The sequence below is a fragment of the Falco peregrinus genome, chromosome 3, assembly GCF_023634155.1.
Source record: "Falco peregrinus isolate bFalPer1 chromosome 3, bFalPer1.pri, whole genome shotgun sequence".
Classification (NCBI taxonomy): Eukaryota; Metazoa; Chordata; class Aves; order Falconiformes; family Falconidae; genus Falco; species Falco peregrinus.
The window spans coordinates 39116826-39131798 of record NC_073723.1 but is presented as its reverse complement, the minus strand read 5'-3'; the positions used below and the strand labels follow the sequence as shown (position 1 = coordinate 39131798).

Below are 14973 nucleotides of genomic sequence, written 5' to 3'. Positions count from 1 at the left end.
AGCAATTCAGAAGTATCTAAGAGATATGTTTTGAAAAGGAGAGGGAGAGAAATGTAGGTAGTGAATTTATAAGAAAACAACAGAACTGAAGAGCTATAATAACTGAAAAGTTTCCTTCTCTTTCAAGTGCAGCCTCTTCACAGGCATGTTCACACAGTGGATTATTCTTAGCAGTACATTTCCTTTGTAGTGAAAGTTACTTGGAAATTGATCTTGAAATCTTCTTAGAAGAGCAGAACCATAGGACAGCTCTAGCAAATGCATCCTTTGAACGTCCTATCTTAGCAAAGTAATTGGTGGAACTGAATATGCAGTTCCAAGGTACCACTCCGCCAGTCTCAGTAATACTGGCAGCCTTCAATGAATCTGCTACTAAGGTTAGTGTTCTGGCACATTTCTCTTACAGCAAATCATCATGTTTTTTGCTGTGCAGTTGGACAATACCTACCTGGAAATGTCCATGTCCTTTGAACTCTCTTAATGGAAAACAGAAACAAAGATATGACTGTCCAAGGGATACAAAGTTACTTTGGCCTTCCAGGCATCCGAACTAGAGAACAAAAAGGTAAATGGTAAACTACTTTCTTGATTAAAACTGAATTCCTATAAAATTGATCCAGAACTTCAGCTATCTTCAGTATTTAGGGAAGAATACAGAAGTGAAAGGTACAAAGATGTGTCCATAGCCAGTTGATCAGTAAGTGGTCAGTGGTCCAAAGGCTGATCCACAAGTATAATGAAGAGCAGATTGAGGCTGTATGACAGGTAGTACTGAAGTGTGACATATCAAACAAGAAAAACCCAATTGGATGATCAAAAAAATGCAAGACAATAGAGTGAGGAAAGAACTAAACAACAAATAATTTCTAAAAGGTGATTTAACAGCTATAAGTAACTTCATAGAGAAAATTATAAACCCCTACTCTTAAGAGGAAATGAGAAAGCATTAGACGAAGTACAATATATCTTGTGACCTAAAATATGAGTTTGGCAAAAAAAACGGTTATAATGGTATAACGCTATACAAAAACACTTCTTGAAGAAACGCTGGTAATTTTTCTTGTTACATAACAGATAAATAATAACACGACTCTATGTTCCAGAACTACATTAAAATCTATCTAGAATTCTGTTACAATATACAGGTTTTGTACCTAATAGTGATTTAAGTCAGACCTCAGAATTTTTCCTGTATTCTTGCCCAGTGTCTTCCACTGGGAGGTTAAGTTTATGCATTATTTTAGAATGCTTAAAAGCATACCCCTAGTATCTCAACTTTCCTTGTCTTCATTTGATTATAGAAATCTAGGATATTTTTTTCAGTTTTTTAGTTCTTTTACTTTGAAAGATCTGATTTCTCCCATATGATCATTGGAATTAGTACTTTTATTTATTTGCAGTTATAATGAATGAAGGACTAGTTTGGCAATTTTTTTTTCTGTGATCACTATGAAAGACCTGTACTAAAAATATGGTATGATTTATCAACATTTATATAAAAAATGTTCCAGAGGACTTCTGAAACCATAGGTAATGGCACTGATAGTATAGTAGAGAAATGTTATATAGTTACACATTTTTTACAAACTATTTTTCATAATCATAATTGAGCAAATATTAGTCTGGGCTAACTTACTAATAATTTCAGCATCATATATGTTCCCAACCCCAACTATTCCATAATAAGGAGAAGTTATGGGAGAGAAGAAGAATTACTTTAATTTTTCAGTATAAGCTTTCTATAATGTATGTTTTTCAATGTACTAATATGTTGTTACATATCAGGATAGTTTATTGACAGTTGCATCAATTTTTAAAATGAGTATTAATGTTTTATATGTTGCTGTATAAAAGGTGTACATATAGCCATGAAGCTCACATTTCTGCAACTGTTTGGATTCCTTTTTTACAAGCATTCAGAAGAATCAGATATAAAATTCTTACTTTGTCAGATGATATCACGTACTGACGAAATATCATCTTACAAAGAATGTCGCACAGTGCAACTACATGAAAATTAATATACTGCAAAAATGCCGAAGCTCTGTGCATGTAAGTATCTGAATTTTGAGTCTTTCCCCAGACAAAAGTATTGCCTTGGGTATTCATTACTATTCTTCACTGATGTACTTGAGTTACACCTAACATACTTTTACAGATAAAATGACAGTGCAGTCATCAGTTGAATAGAAGGTAAGATGGGCATCTTAAACAATATTTGAATCAAAATGTAAAGAAAAAATTTTGAGCTGCTTGACAAAAATGAAAAAATACTGCTACTGGGTCTGGGTGGGATGTCTTCATAGCAGCTTGTATGCTGCTTTGTTTTATATTGGTGACCAAAATAGTGCTGATAACACAGTGATGTTTTAGCTGTTGCTGAATAGTGAGTGCTTTCCACAGCATCAGGGCATTCTGTGTTTCTCATGCTGGCTCCCCAGGGAGTGGGCTTGGGGAGGGTAAGAGGCTGGGAGGGAACACAGGCAGGTCAGCTGACCTCAGCTGACTGTAAAAGTATTCTATGCTATATAACATCATGCTCATCAATAAAAAACTGAGGAAAGAGGCGTCTGGGAGAGGTAGCTATTGCTTGGAGACTGGATAGGCATTGGTCTGCTTGAGGGAGGTGGTGAGTGAGTGCTTTTGATGCGATGACTTGTTTTATTTTTTTCTTCCTCTTTCCTTCACTTATTAAACTGTCTTAATCTCAACCCACAACTTTTCTAGCTTTTGCTCTTTTTATTCTCTACCCTGTCCTGCTGAGGGAGTGGAGTGATGGTGTGTGAGTGAGCGAGTGGCTGTGTGGTGCCTAGCTGCTGGCTGGGGTCAGCCCACTGCATCAGGAAAGGAAACTTGTTTTTCCTATAAGGTTTTACAATTCTGTTCATTTTTCAGACACACAAAATAAAGGGATAGCTTCACAAAATTGAAGACAGATACTGATTATATTTTTTCCTCCTGTGCATACATTGCAGTGGTTGTAGCAATTACTGGGAACTAGGAGATGAGATGTAACTCAACATGAACAGAGACTTGAAGTAGAAATGCTCCACCTTTGCTTTAAATTAAATACACAGAAGATATCATAAGTATTCTAGTATTTAGAACTATGGGTTTAGGGTTTTTTTGCCTCCCATACTAATTGACTAGAAAGAGATAATTGTTTGAACAAGGAAAATGCTTAATGTATATGAAACCCCACCTGCTGTTTCTTTGCAGAATATATATATTTTTTTTTTTCATCTAGGGTGGGTTTCAATCCACAAGATTTCAGTTGCTTTTAGAATTGCCAGAGTTCTCCTATGAACCACATATATGTCCTCTCAGGGAAGATGCAAACCCTTTGTGTCTCCTGCATTTCTCCTTCCTCTTTCTTCACTTCTCCCAAAAGTCCCACTTAGAGCAGGCAGCAGCCATGATAGCATGATTAGGGCACCTCACATGCTGCACAGCCTGCTTTTGAAATGAACTGTTATTATATGGTAGAAAGAGGAAGGGAAAAATATGTTAGTTTTCCAATCTACCATCACACTAGCTTTCTAATCCCCCATCTGAAACAAGTGAAGATTTGCATCCAACACTCTTGCTGCACAGGCAAGTACTTTTACCAGCATTGAACAAAAAAAGGAGAAAGTATCATCCCTCCCTTACATCCAACTGAATAAAAACCTGTCCTGGTTTCAGCTGGGATAGGGTTAATTTTCTTAGTAGCTGGTGCAGTGCTGTGTTTTATATTTAGCATGAGAATAGTGTTGAGAACTCACTGTTTTAGTTGTTGCCAAGTAGTGCTTGTTCGAAATCAAGGACTTTCTAAGTTTCCCATGCTCTGCCAGTGAGGAGGTGCACAAGAAGCTGGGAGGGACCAGGGCCAGGACAGCTGACCTGAACTAACCAAAGGGATATTCGATATCATAGAGCGTCATGCTCAATGTATAAATGGGCCGGAGCTGTCTGAGAGGTGCCAGTCACTGCTGGGGGACTGGCTGGTCATCGGTCAGCGGGTGGTGAGCAATTGTGTTGTGCATCACTTGTGGGTTTGTTTTCCCTTGGGTTTTATTCCTCTCTCTCTTTCCCCCCACTCTTCAATACAGTTGTTATTGTTGATGTTGTTATTATTATTATTTTATTTCAATTATTAAACTGTCTTATCTCAACCCGTGGGTTTTATCTTTTTCTGATTCTCCTCTCCATCCCACTGGGGATGGGGGACTGGGTGAGCAGCTGCATGGTACTTAGTTGTTGGCTGGGGTTAAACCATGACAAAGACTTCAGTTCTTTCTTGAAATTTGTCCTGAAGTTATACCAAAATAAATAGCTACTGGATTTCAGAACCTTTCACATTTCTTGCTGATACCAATGCATTTCAATTCAGTTTATGAATCACTGCAGGTATGTCCAAACTGGATTGTTCTATGAATAAAAAATCTGCTAAAAAATTGACTTGCACTACTTCTCTATAATGAATTGACATCTGCTAAGACCAATAAGATTGTATTAAGGCTACCAAAAATCTGAAGGAGGAAGAAATAAGATGTTTTAAAGATAAAATAAGGAACAGAATAACAAAATAATATCTTTTTTAAAGACATTTTAGCACCATGTGGGTTGAGTGATAGACTATCCATACCATACCGTACTGTACCATACCATACCATCTATTTATGTTTGGTTTGGATTCTCTTATGTTGAAATTATATCCTGAAATCAGTTCTCATACAATATATTGACACTCTTCAGAGTTCCTGAATTGACATAGTCAACTTGACAGAGGGGAGAAGCATGATAACATCTTAGAAATACAAGTGACACAGGAAACTCAAGAATCTTAAAACTAAGCAAAGAAAACCTTATGCAACACAGGGTTTTGCAAGTAATGAATGGGAAGGAAGGCTTGGGAGAGGGGTCAGTGAGAGCTGCAAGCTGTTTTGGGATGTCTTCACAGTATGTAAGTCCTTTTGGTAAAGGAATTGAAAGAATGGAACAGAAGAGCATTGAAAGTGTTTTTCACCATGAGATACCATAATCTCGCTTAAGGATTCAGAAGTATTTTGAGAAATAATATGCTGAAATTATATTAATCCCTCTTCTCAGATGATACTGAAAACATGAATGTCTGGGAGGGGAATGTGTTAATCAAATTTCAATATATAGAGGGGGCAAAATGGGGAACCCACAATGCATAGCAGATTTTTATTTATTTGTTCATATTTATTTATTTAAAGTATTTATCAGTACTTCCTTAACTTTAAAATTTACTTTCTTACATTTGTACTTAGTAAGTTCTAAAACCCAATAATGTTTTAAAAAATAATACATTAAACAAATGTTGAATATATTAAATGCATTGAATACACCATCACCAAGTTTGCAAATGACATCAAACTGGGGGGGGAGGTAGGTATGCCAGGAGGAAAAGCCACCATTCAGAGACCTCAACAGGTTCAAAGACTGGGCCAGCAAGAATCACATGTGGGAATCCTGGTGGAGAGCAAGCTGAACGTGAACCAGTGGTGTGCCTTGCAGCAATGAAGGCAAATGTGTCCTGGGCTGCATGAGCAGGATTTTGGCCAGGATCAACAGAAGTGATTAATTCACTGAGCTTGCTGCTTGTTAGGCTACACCTGTAAAATTATGTTCAGTTTTGGTTTCCTTCAATTCCAGAGAAAAATAAAAAATTTGGAGAGGACTCCATGGGGGGCCTGCCAAGATGTTTACAGTATTGGAGAACTTGGTATATAAAGAAACATCGAAGTATTTGGGTTTTTTTCAGTCTGTGGAACAGAAAGGCTACTGTAACCTAATCACAGTTTTCCAATACCTCAAAGGTTGAGTATAGAGAAGACAGAGGTTCTCTTTTCACAAGGGTGAATGGTGACAGGGCAAGAGTCAAAGGGCACAGATGACTTCCAGGGAAATGCAAACTGTTCTAAAAGAATATTTATTCACCTTAGGAACAAGTAAAATTTGGAATAGGTGGCCCAGAAAAATGATGGAATATTCCTCATCAGAAATGTTAAAGACTTGGCTTAAGGAGGCCCTCGATAACCTGATCTAGAGACCTGTTTTCAACAGGAAGTTTGAACAGATGGCTGCTCAGGGTCCCTCCCGACTGAGGTTTTCCTATGATTCTAGGTAGCGCTTTTCACAAAATTAATGAGTTAAATTGACTAATGAATGACAGCATGTATTTATTATAAATGTCCTTAATTTTTTATGTTTTCAATAAGATATGCTAGTATTGTAACTTTTTTGTGATGATTGCATCATTTTTTTGTTTGGAGTTATTTTAATACCATGTTCCGATTTGTCACAATGACCTACCATCTTCTAAGTGCTTTTTCTCTACTCATTTAAAAACAGTAAAAAATTAGTACTTCAATACTTTGGTAAGGACAGTGATGGTCTGTGTGAAAAATCTGTAGAGTTTGTCAAGGGCTTTAAAAGTCCCAGTGGAGAGATTCTGAATTCTTTTAAATTACATTCAGACTTAAAAGATCAGTGGCACAGCTTTCTTTTCCACACTTTCCCCCTTCTTTCTGTTAGAGGTCCTCCCCCCGAACTATTCACACCCACTCTGAGTTTAAGGTATCTCAGTAATATTTATATTTACAGTATCTCAGTAATACTATATTTATTAATTGTTTCCAACAGCAATGACAAAACAGGTAAAAAAAATCATGGTAGTTATAAGACATTTAATGGAGATCAGAGTAACTTTGAACACAATGATTGCAGCAAACTTTTAAAGTGTTTACTATTAGTCAATACAGATGGTGCATTAGAAAAAAACCCAGTCTTTTAGCATTATTTTAACTAGATGAGTTCCAGAAAAATCGAATCATGCTAAATGTTTGTCATATTAATTTCTTCATATTAAATTTAAAGCAATCGGCATATGACTTGAGTTTGGATCTCATACGTAACATTGTTCAGAAATTTTACAAAATGAAATTGAGATATTCTAAAACTCATCAAAATACTGCTTGCCTCTATTTTTAACACAATAATTTTTTTAATGTGATTGAGGACGTTGCAAATGTAGATTGTATTTTTTCAGTAGAGATCATAAAAAAGCGAGCAGCTAACACAGGTGAACATCTGTGGCAGCTTATGTTTAGCCAAGGGAAGTCTGTTGCACAAGATGCAGATGCATGTCAGAGAAAGACCTCAAGGATCTTAAAACTTTGCAGACATAGCTTTTATTTCATTTGTCCTCATGAAATTTAATGTTGTCAAGATCTAATTATTTTGGGTACTCAGGATAGCAAGATCACCGTTTGCCCCACAAAAGATCCCAATCTCTTCAGTGTGCAAGACACTTGTCTTTGTTTTAGAATTCTTTCTCCTGAATGATCTGTTTTGAAATATGTTTCCACAGAAGTATTCTAGACATTTAGCAGTTTGAGAATAAGGGGCTTGACAAGGTTGGTTTACCTTATATATCACCACCACTAGGTAGCAACAAGCCATGATCTGTTTTCACTTGGGGAAAATGGAAGAAGAAAAACAGAACCTGTTTCCCAGCTTTGCAGGAACAGCTAACAAATTAAGAATGATGGGATGAAATACTGTTCTTAAAAAGGCAAGTAGACACTGACTAGTTTCAGTGTATTTTCAAGGTTTAAGTTTGACAAAAATCTAGGCTAGAGCTGCAAAAGAGAATTCAGGTAGCAATTCTGGATTTGTGTTCCGTGAGATTGAATGTGAAGAATCCAGTTTGTAGTGCATATGTACTACTGAAGTAACAAACTGAGAGAGAATAAGGGAAGACGTGGAAAATACAAACAGCAGGACAAAGGCTGATGGTAATAAAGGTAAATGATATAGAGTTGAAAGGAATTTCTTGACTAGATAGAAAATAATCAATCACCCTTCCGTGTACTGGCCATGGGAGAAATTAATTAGTTAATGAGCAGTAAGGAAAACAGTGGAGTAGTAAAGGGAGAAGGAAGATAGCTAATATTTTGTTCCTAATTTCCTTGGAAAATTAGGTGTATGTGATCACACTTTTAATCCATCCTCTAGTGGTTTCAAATTCAAAACTGAAGGACAAATCTCAAAATTAATTTTATAAGTTTTGTGAAAACTAGCAGCCACATAGTAGAAACTCAGAATATGACTCTTTGAAAGAGAGGTTGTCTGACTGAAAGCTGAGCACATTAGACACAGGGACCTGGTGGTGCTCGGAGGAGCAATGTGAAAGGTAGAGAAGCCTTTGTAACCTGGTGGAATACACTGAACCAGCTGCTCCTTAGATCACCAGAGGAGAACAATTAACCTGTTGTCCTTGATGTGACATCCACCAATATGACTCGGCAAAGATCCTCTCCCCTGTAGTGCCACACAGCTAAGACATGCGGGTTTTATTGTGAGACGCCAGGGCAACAAAGTGAGTTTTGAGATTGTGTAGGTTGTATGATTGGATGTGTTGAGAACGAATGACAGTGGGGAAAGGAAGGGAACAAGGTAGACTGGGTAGGAATAATTGTGGGACAGTAGAGAGAAAAGAGGATAAAGCAGCTTTTCCTTTTCTTTTCTGACAGCCCTGTACTTTATCACCTCGGCTTATTCTGCATTTATATTAAATCCTCTTTCTAACTACCTTGTATGTGGGCGTGCTCTCTGTCATAAGCCTGTACATGGAAATAGTAGCAAACTGCAAACTGGACTAGCAGATGAATAGGATAAGAGGTGTGAGTGCCAGCCACTACGGAGAGAGTGAGAGAGACCATGGTCTGAGGGACCCATGGGTCTGGCTGCTGCTAAGTGGACAAGACACTGAGTGTCTAAAGCCTGATGCTGCAGAGTCCGTAATGTGTGTGTGTGCATGCAAGACAGCTATCAAGCTTAAGTCAGACTAGCTGTTGAGTAGGAAGAAAGGTCGGAGTGCCAGCCTCCAGAGTGGAACCACAAGTAGGGAGCTGAGAGCCTAGGGGCTGAGCAACTGGAGGAGACCAGGTTTCTAGGGGTCACCTGTGGGACAATCCTGTGTGATGTCTGTACGTTGAACTTCAGTTGGTCAGATGGAGAAGAGAGAGAAGGCAGGACTGTCTGTGCTGTTCATACTTAACACAAAAGCTGTGTTGATGTGGGTAGCAGTATGGCCCCTTCTCACTGTGCAATCTGTGTGGTTGGCCATGTATGTATGCTTTGCATCGTGTGTGCATGTGCGCACCTATTGGAAATACATGCTCTACCTTGCTACTGCCTGGATGTAGGGACATGGAGCTGCAGGAGCCTTGTCTCTGTGGGGATGGGACAAAAGAAGTTCTGAAGTCCATCAGATCCATCTACCCCTAACTGCAGTGTTGCATAGTCTGTGTCGTGGGCACTGTCTGGCTCACCCACTAACACAGGGCAGTGGCAGGCTGGACCTTGCTGTAGTCTTCCCACCTCAGTGGAGTCAAAGAGGTGAAGTACGTAACGAATGATAAAACTTTATAGTAAGTTAAGCTTCATTACTTTGTCTGCTTGTGAAACCAACAGTTCATATGATTATTCTGACTGGTTTTTTTTTTGGTTTGAGTTTTTTTCTATTTTTTTTTTTTTTAAACCAGGAGGATAATGTCATGTCTGGACAATACAAAGTATTTTACTCGTATCTCAGGAGTTTTAATAGAATCAAAGGAACTTTGGGTTGAGTGCAGCATTTCTCTTTCTCTTGCCTTTATTGTATTTGGAGATCTTGAGTTCAAGTAATGGAGACAATATCCAGGCATCAATAAATGGATTTTTATTATTTAAGTATTCCAGTGTTTTTTATTATTTACTTCCCCCCCCATCTATAAATTTAGATAAATCAGTACCTATGCTTCAGCTAAGTTTAAAACTATACTTACCTTGGAACTTTTTAGCAAGATAGATCTTGCTACCATCCTTGAACTTCTACTGATCAGAAGTCAGTATCTGTGCTCTAGATTTTACAGGGCGTTTTGAATGCTTATTTAGAATAAGTTAACATAATTTTTCCAGTAAAGCCTGTTGCAAAATATTACTAATTGACATGCCATTTACCAGACTTGTAATTCTTTTTTAGAAATGGTCACAATATTTGCAATCTCCTTTTTGCTCAGTTGTGGTTTTTAGAATGCTTAATGTCTTAGAGAAAAAACAATCAAAGCTGTAAAATTAGCCTTTGTTAGACAACTCCATTGAGAATAAACTCTCTTCATGGGAAAATTTTATTGAAGCACTGCATTCTTATTTAATTTGAACAACGTGAACATAGCTGAGAAATGTACTTTTTAATCCACAAAATGTGATACAGTTTAAAGATTAAGTTTCAGAACTGTTTGTTAATGATAACCATAATGTAATATTTTGCTAGAATTTGTTTTCAGATTTAATTTGAAAAATGTCAGCATTTCTTAAACTTGGATGCGCAAAATAGGTTCTCAAGTGTATGTTAGCTACATACAGCTTGATTATGAAAAACACTGCTTAATGCTTAAGATTGTGCATCAATTATTTTTGAAGATAAATTACCCTTTTGAAGCTAGTAGCTAAATGGATGTTTAGATGCTATGCTAGATTACTTGGGATGTCAGCATCTTCCCATGACAGACTCCTGAGACAAATACAATTATAGCTACAACCAGTCCACAGTGCATATTCTGCCCCAGATAAGAGTTCCACAGACACTACTCATTCTCTGAAAGTGAGAGCAAAATTTACATTCCAAATAGCAAACATAAATTATTGCAAAAAAATAATGAATAAATTGATTTATTGGATTAACACTAAATCAAGGAATAATTTCTGGAGTTCATAAAAGATCGGCAAATATAAAGGCTTGGTTAATCAGGCTGATGGTAAACTTTAAAATATCTTGTTGATTTTTTCATTTAGCGAATTTCATCATAATGTCATCTGAACATATTTACTCCAACATGCACAGACTGGGCTGGGGGTTGTGAAATTTTATTTTACAACCAGAATGTGCTTCTTTTTGCTCTTTGCATTCTTTGTCACTTTTAATATCTTTAGTGGTTCTTGAAATATTTGGTGCTTCAAATACGACCTGCCATTTCAACAAATGGACTGATTGAATCTGTCAGACTGGTGGAATTTACAGTAAATTCACTGCAGCACAAGTGAAACCATGAGAAATTTTGTTGTCTTAAATAGCTGAATGTAAGTAATCTCTTCATCAAAATACTATCATGAATTTATGTACAAAAGAAGAAAGTTAATTTGTAAACATTGCATAGTAGATTCTGTTAGAATACTCACATTAATATAAATCAATTTTTAATTATCCAAATAAGAGCAGAAATATTTTTAATCAAAATTAAGCAGCTGAGTACTTTTAAAATATTTGGCTTTAAATCCTTTCTTGAGCAATATATGTTGACTAGTGTACTGACCTACAGAAAAATAAAGATTTTGTTCTAGGAATTCTAAAATTACTTGTTTTTTCTTTTCTTGATTCCATTTATTTTGAAAATAGAATGTTGCTTATTAAATCAGAGACCCTTACAACAGATTCTGTTACACAAAAATGAAACACACTTGTGTATTCAGCAAAGGTTTAGTAATTTGTCAAATACAACATTTAAGTTATATAATTGTCCTTTTTTGGTCACTATCTTATTTAAAACATGCTGACCACACATTTTTCACCATAATATAGAATAAAATATGACATTTTTTCTGAGTTATATTAAAGTGAGTGATTGTTTTGTATAAATAGACATTTCTTTCTTCTTTGAAATGAATTTTGGTGTACGGGTGTACTTTTTAGCTTGCCCGTGTTTGACTGAGGACATTTTCGTTGTGATGGCAAACATGTTTCAGTGCCTGTGTTGCTGTGTTAAACCTAATAGTTAACTTTGTTATTATGCCTATATGAATACTAACACAGTAATAAAAATCATTTTAATAGCCCTGTGAAGCAGACCACATAAACCAAGAACATTTATTTTCATTGAAGGCTTGTGCTAATTTTTTATTAAGAGATACATTAAACATTGATACATCCAACCTCTGATTGAACCTTCAGAGTTGTCACATATAGGGGTAGCTGAAGATTTATTATGCAATATAAAATTAGGCGTATACAGTAAGCTTCATAATAAATGACCTTTGCAGACTGGAGATTGCCACATAGAATAGTTTCTTTTCTTGCATAGTAGAAAGGAATTTGAAAGAACAAATATGAAGACATAGAAGTTGGAAATACTAAAGTGAAAAATATTCTCAGAGAAAATTCAAAATTGTTTCCTGATGGGAAAACACATTCTAGAAAGTCTGTCTTTCAGTGATGGAAAATCAAAATATGGTAGATGATACACATATTTTGGCAATGCTTTTTTGACACACTATAGGTAGGAATACTGCAAAATGATGATAATAAGTCTAATATACTTTTGTAATACATCAAGAAATGCTTGGTAAAGATTTAGTAGAAAGCTCACTACAAAAAGATTTCTCTGGTGCATAAATGTGTGAGTTAATGGAACAATAAGACACCTTGGTAGAAGCAAATATGTATTAAGTGGTAAGGAACAATACAGAATGACAGAAAGGTTAACTTCTTTGTAGCATGTATAGATCTTTACTTATTCTTATCTATGTCTTTTCTGTTGATTTAAATACACAGCTGGAAGACCAAAAGACATTTGTTCAGCAGCACAGGCAGCCTTCAGTGGACAATCAGAATGTGCTTACAGCTGAGGAAGCTCACTGGCATGATGCCTTTGTCACTTTTAAATCTGATTTCAAAGAACTTGAAAAGAAGGTACGTAAAACCTTTAATACAGCTCAGCCACAAAGTCGGAGTGACAAAAGATCTCATAACAAAACTATCAAATGCAACATGCAAAGTATTTTGAAAATGATACTGTGTATGAACCCTAAATAAGCATTTATTGTATTTATTTTTTACTGTGGAAACTGCATTAATTACACTGAAGTATATTTATACATGGTGGAAGAAAAATTCTAAGTAAAACCACTGCTTTTTTCTTGATTAGTTCACTGTAAAAAGATCATATGATTTTTATGACCTAACACCTAGAATTATTATAAAGGAACATATGCCATTGTGTAGCTCATGTTTATACTAAGTAAAATTAATAGACATGGATGTAGACTTTGTTTACTCTTGAAGACCAGAAAATGTGGCGGTATATGAGAATGGCATGTTTCTCTCTATTTAAATTCAATCATTTTTTAAAAATAGGTCTACAAAGTTATTAGTTTAAGGACTGGGATTTTATTTCAGAGTTTTTAGATCCATTTATGTATACCAAAATAAAATTAAAAATATAATTAAAACGGTGAAGCTGGGATTATTTTACAGAATAGTTGGTATATCTTACTTTCCCTCTGTGAAATGAGTTGATAATGCCTTTGCTGTAAGTAATGGACTAGTGATGTGTCACTGGAATTATATACAGTGCTCTTGGCAATCTTTGTCAATCTCACCCCGCAGGACCTCTACCATATCACGATAAGCTAGTGGCAGATTGTCTAAATAATGAGCAATAATTTGCACTACTGCTGCCCATGATGCACTTGGTTAAGGCATAGAGGCCTCAGTGCAAGATAGCAATTTTGTTTTATTTCATAGAAATGAAAAAATCTACTTGTTACAGTCTGGCAACTGTAGATGGAATAAATGTTCTAAACACTATTGAAAATACCTAATAATTTTTAATTAGATAACAATACTAACAGGAACCAGAAAATTAGGGAAAATACTATTTTCATAAATAAAATCTACAGCGACTAGGATTATTAAATTTGTGAAAATTTACTCCAGTACATGTAGTAGTATGCATAGACTGCACCATCCAAGGTTGTCAGCCTCTGGGTAAGTGCTTTACTGAGAAAACAGGGAAAAGGAGTTTACCTGAGTGCACACACATCTTCAGGGCAATTTCTCAGCCTGAGTTGGTTTTGTGTACACATGATGTGTATGCAGTATAGCCTAGATAATAATGTCTCCAAATTTTCACTTGCTCTAAAGAATGACAGTTGTGAAAGGTGTAAATTCATTAACTTTAGTTTTCAGCTAGTATAAGTGACACTTCAAAACTTAAACCTTTTTATAGCTCGTGAAACCTTTCAGTTTTGCTTTGTTTTTTTTAAACAGACTTGGAACATTTCTTGGAACAAGCACTTCTTTTCTTCTGGATGGACTCTCAATACACGTTTGCAGAAATTAAATGGCTTGACTGAATCATGGTACAAGCTACAGCTGTGAATGGCGGTACTTTCAACAGTATGGCCTACTTATGTTTTCATTTGGAACTGATAGCAGTCATTTATTTTAAGTTTCTCCTATGTGCTGCTGTATTAACAAGAAGTGATAATACCTCTTGGGTATGTGAGGAGCACCCACTGTTTTGCTTTTGTCAGGCAACTTTTTCATATTATGGTCATCCAAAATATTTAAGTGGCACCAAAAACTTTGTTTTCCATTGTTAGGCATATGATAGATTGACTAAAAATAAAAAATAATACACTTGAGAGAGCAAGTGAGTCAACTGTCTATCTTATAAATGAGATCTTAGTGTCATGGATTGTTCTTCCTTTCAATATCCTGCCACTTACTAAGTGGTGTTCTTTCCTCTGGCCATTTTTTTGTATGGTCTGAGTAGTGGCAGCTGAGGAGAGTGCTAGAAATGAATCTTTTCAAAATGTGATGCAAGAATTCTCAAATATTTTGTACATTTGGTTGCTGTATGGAATGTACATGTAATATATATGCAACAATTCAAGATACATTATGATGTGTAAGAATACAAGAATCTGAATGGTGTATAACATGGATTATTATTTTCTTCATCTAAATGATCATTTTTATGGTTTTCCTCTAGTATTGCAGAACTTTGTAATTTGGCTATGAAATATGAATTTGTTGGTAAAGGAATTCATATCTTGTGATATAGTCAGACAAATGAACCTTTTCTGTTCTTGTCTTAAAACAGGAAACTTTGATCCTGTCCTTAGTTTTTGGGTTTTAAT

At 35.8% G+C, this 14973-nt stretch overlaps 1 long non-coding RNA gene across 1 annotated transcript in view; it reads left to right on the top strand.

Annotated features, from left to right (window-relative positions):
- The window catches only part of LOC114013107 (uncharacterized), a 41945-nt gene extending 27470 nt beyond the window's left edge, over nucleotides 1-14475 (top strand). Inside the window, exons 7-9 of the long non-coding RNA XR_003555965.2 lie at nucleotides 9558-11133; nucleotides 12602-12739; nucleotides 14099-14475. This is a non-coding gene — a long non-coding RNA (uncharacterized LOC114013107). The remainder of the gene's footprint in view (nucleotides 1-9557; nucleotides 11134-12601; nucleotides 12740-14098) is intronic.
- The last annotated feature ends 498 nt before the right edge of the window (nucleotides 14476-14973 follow it).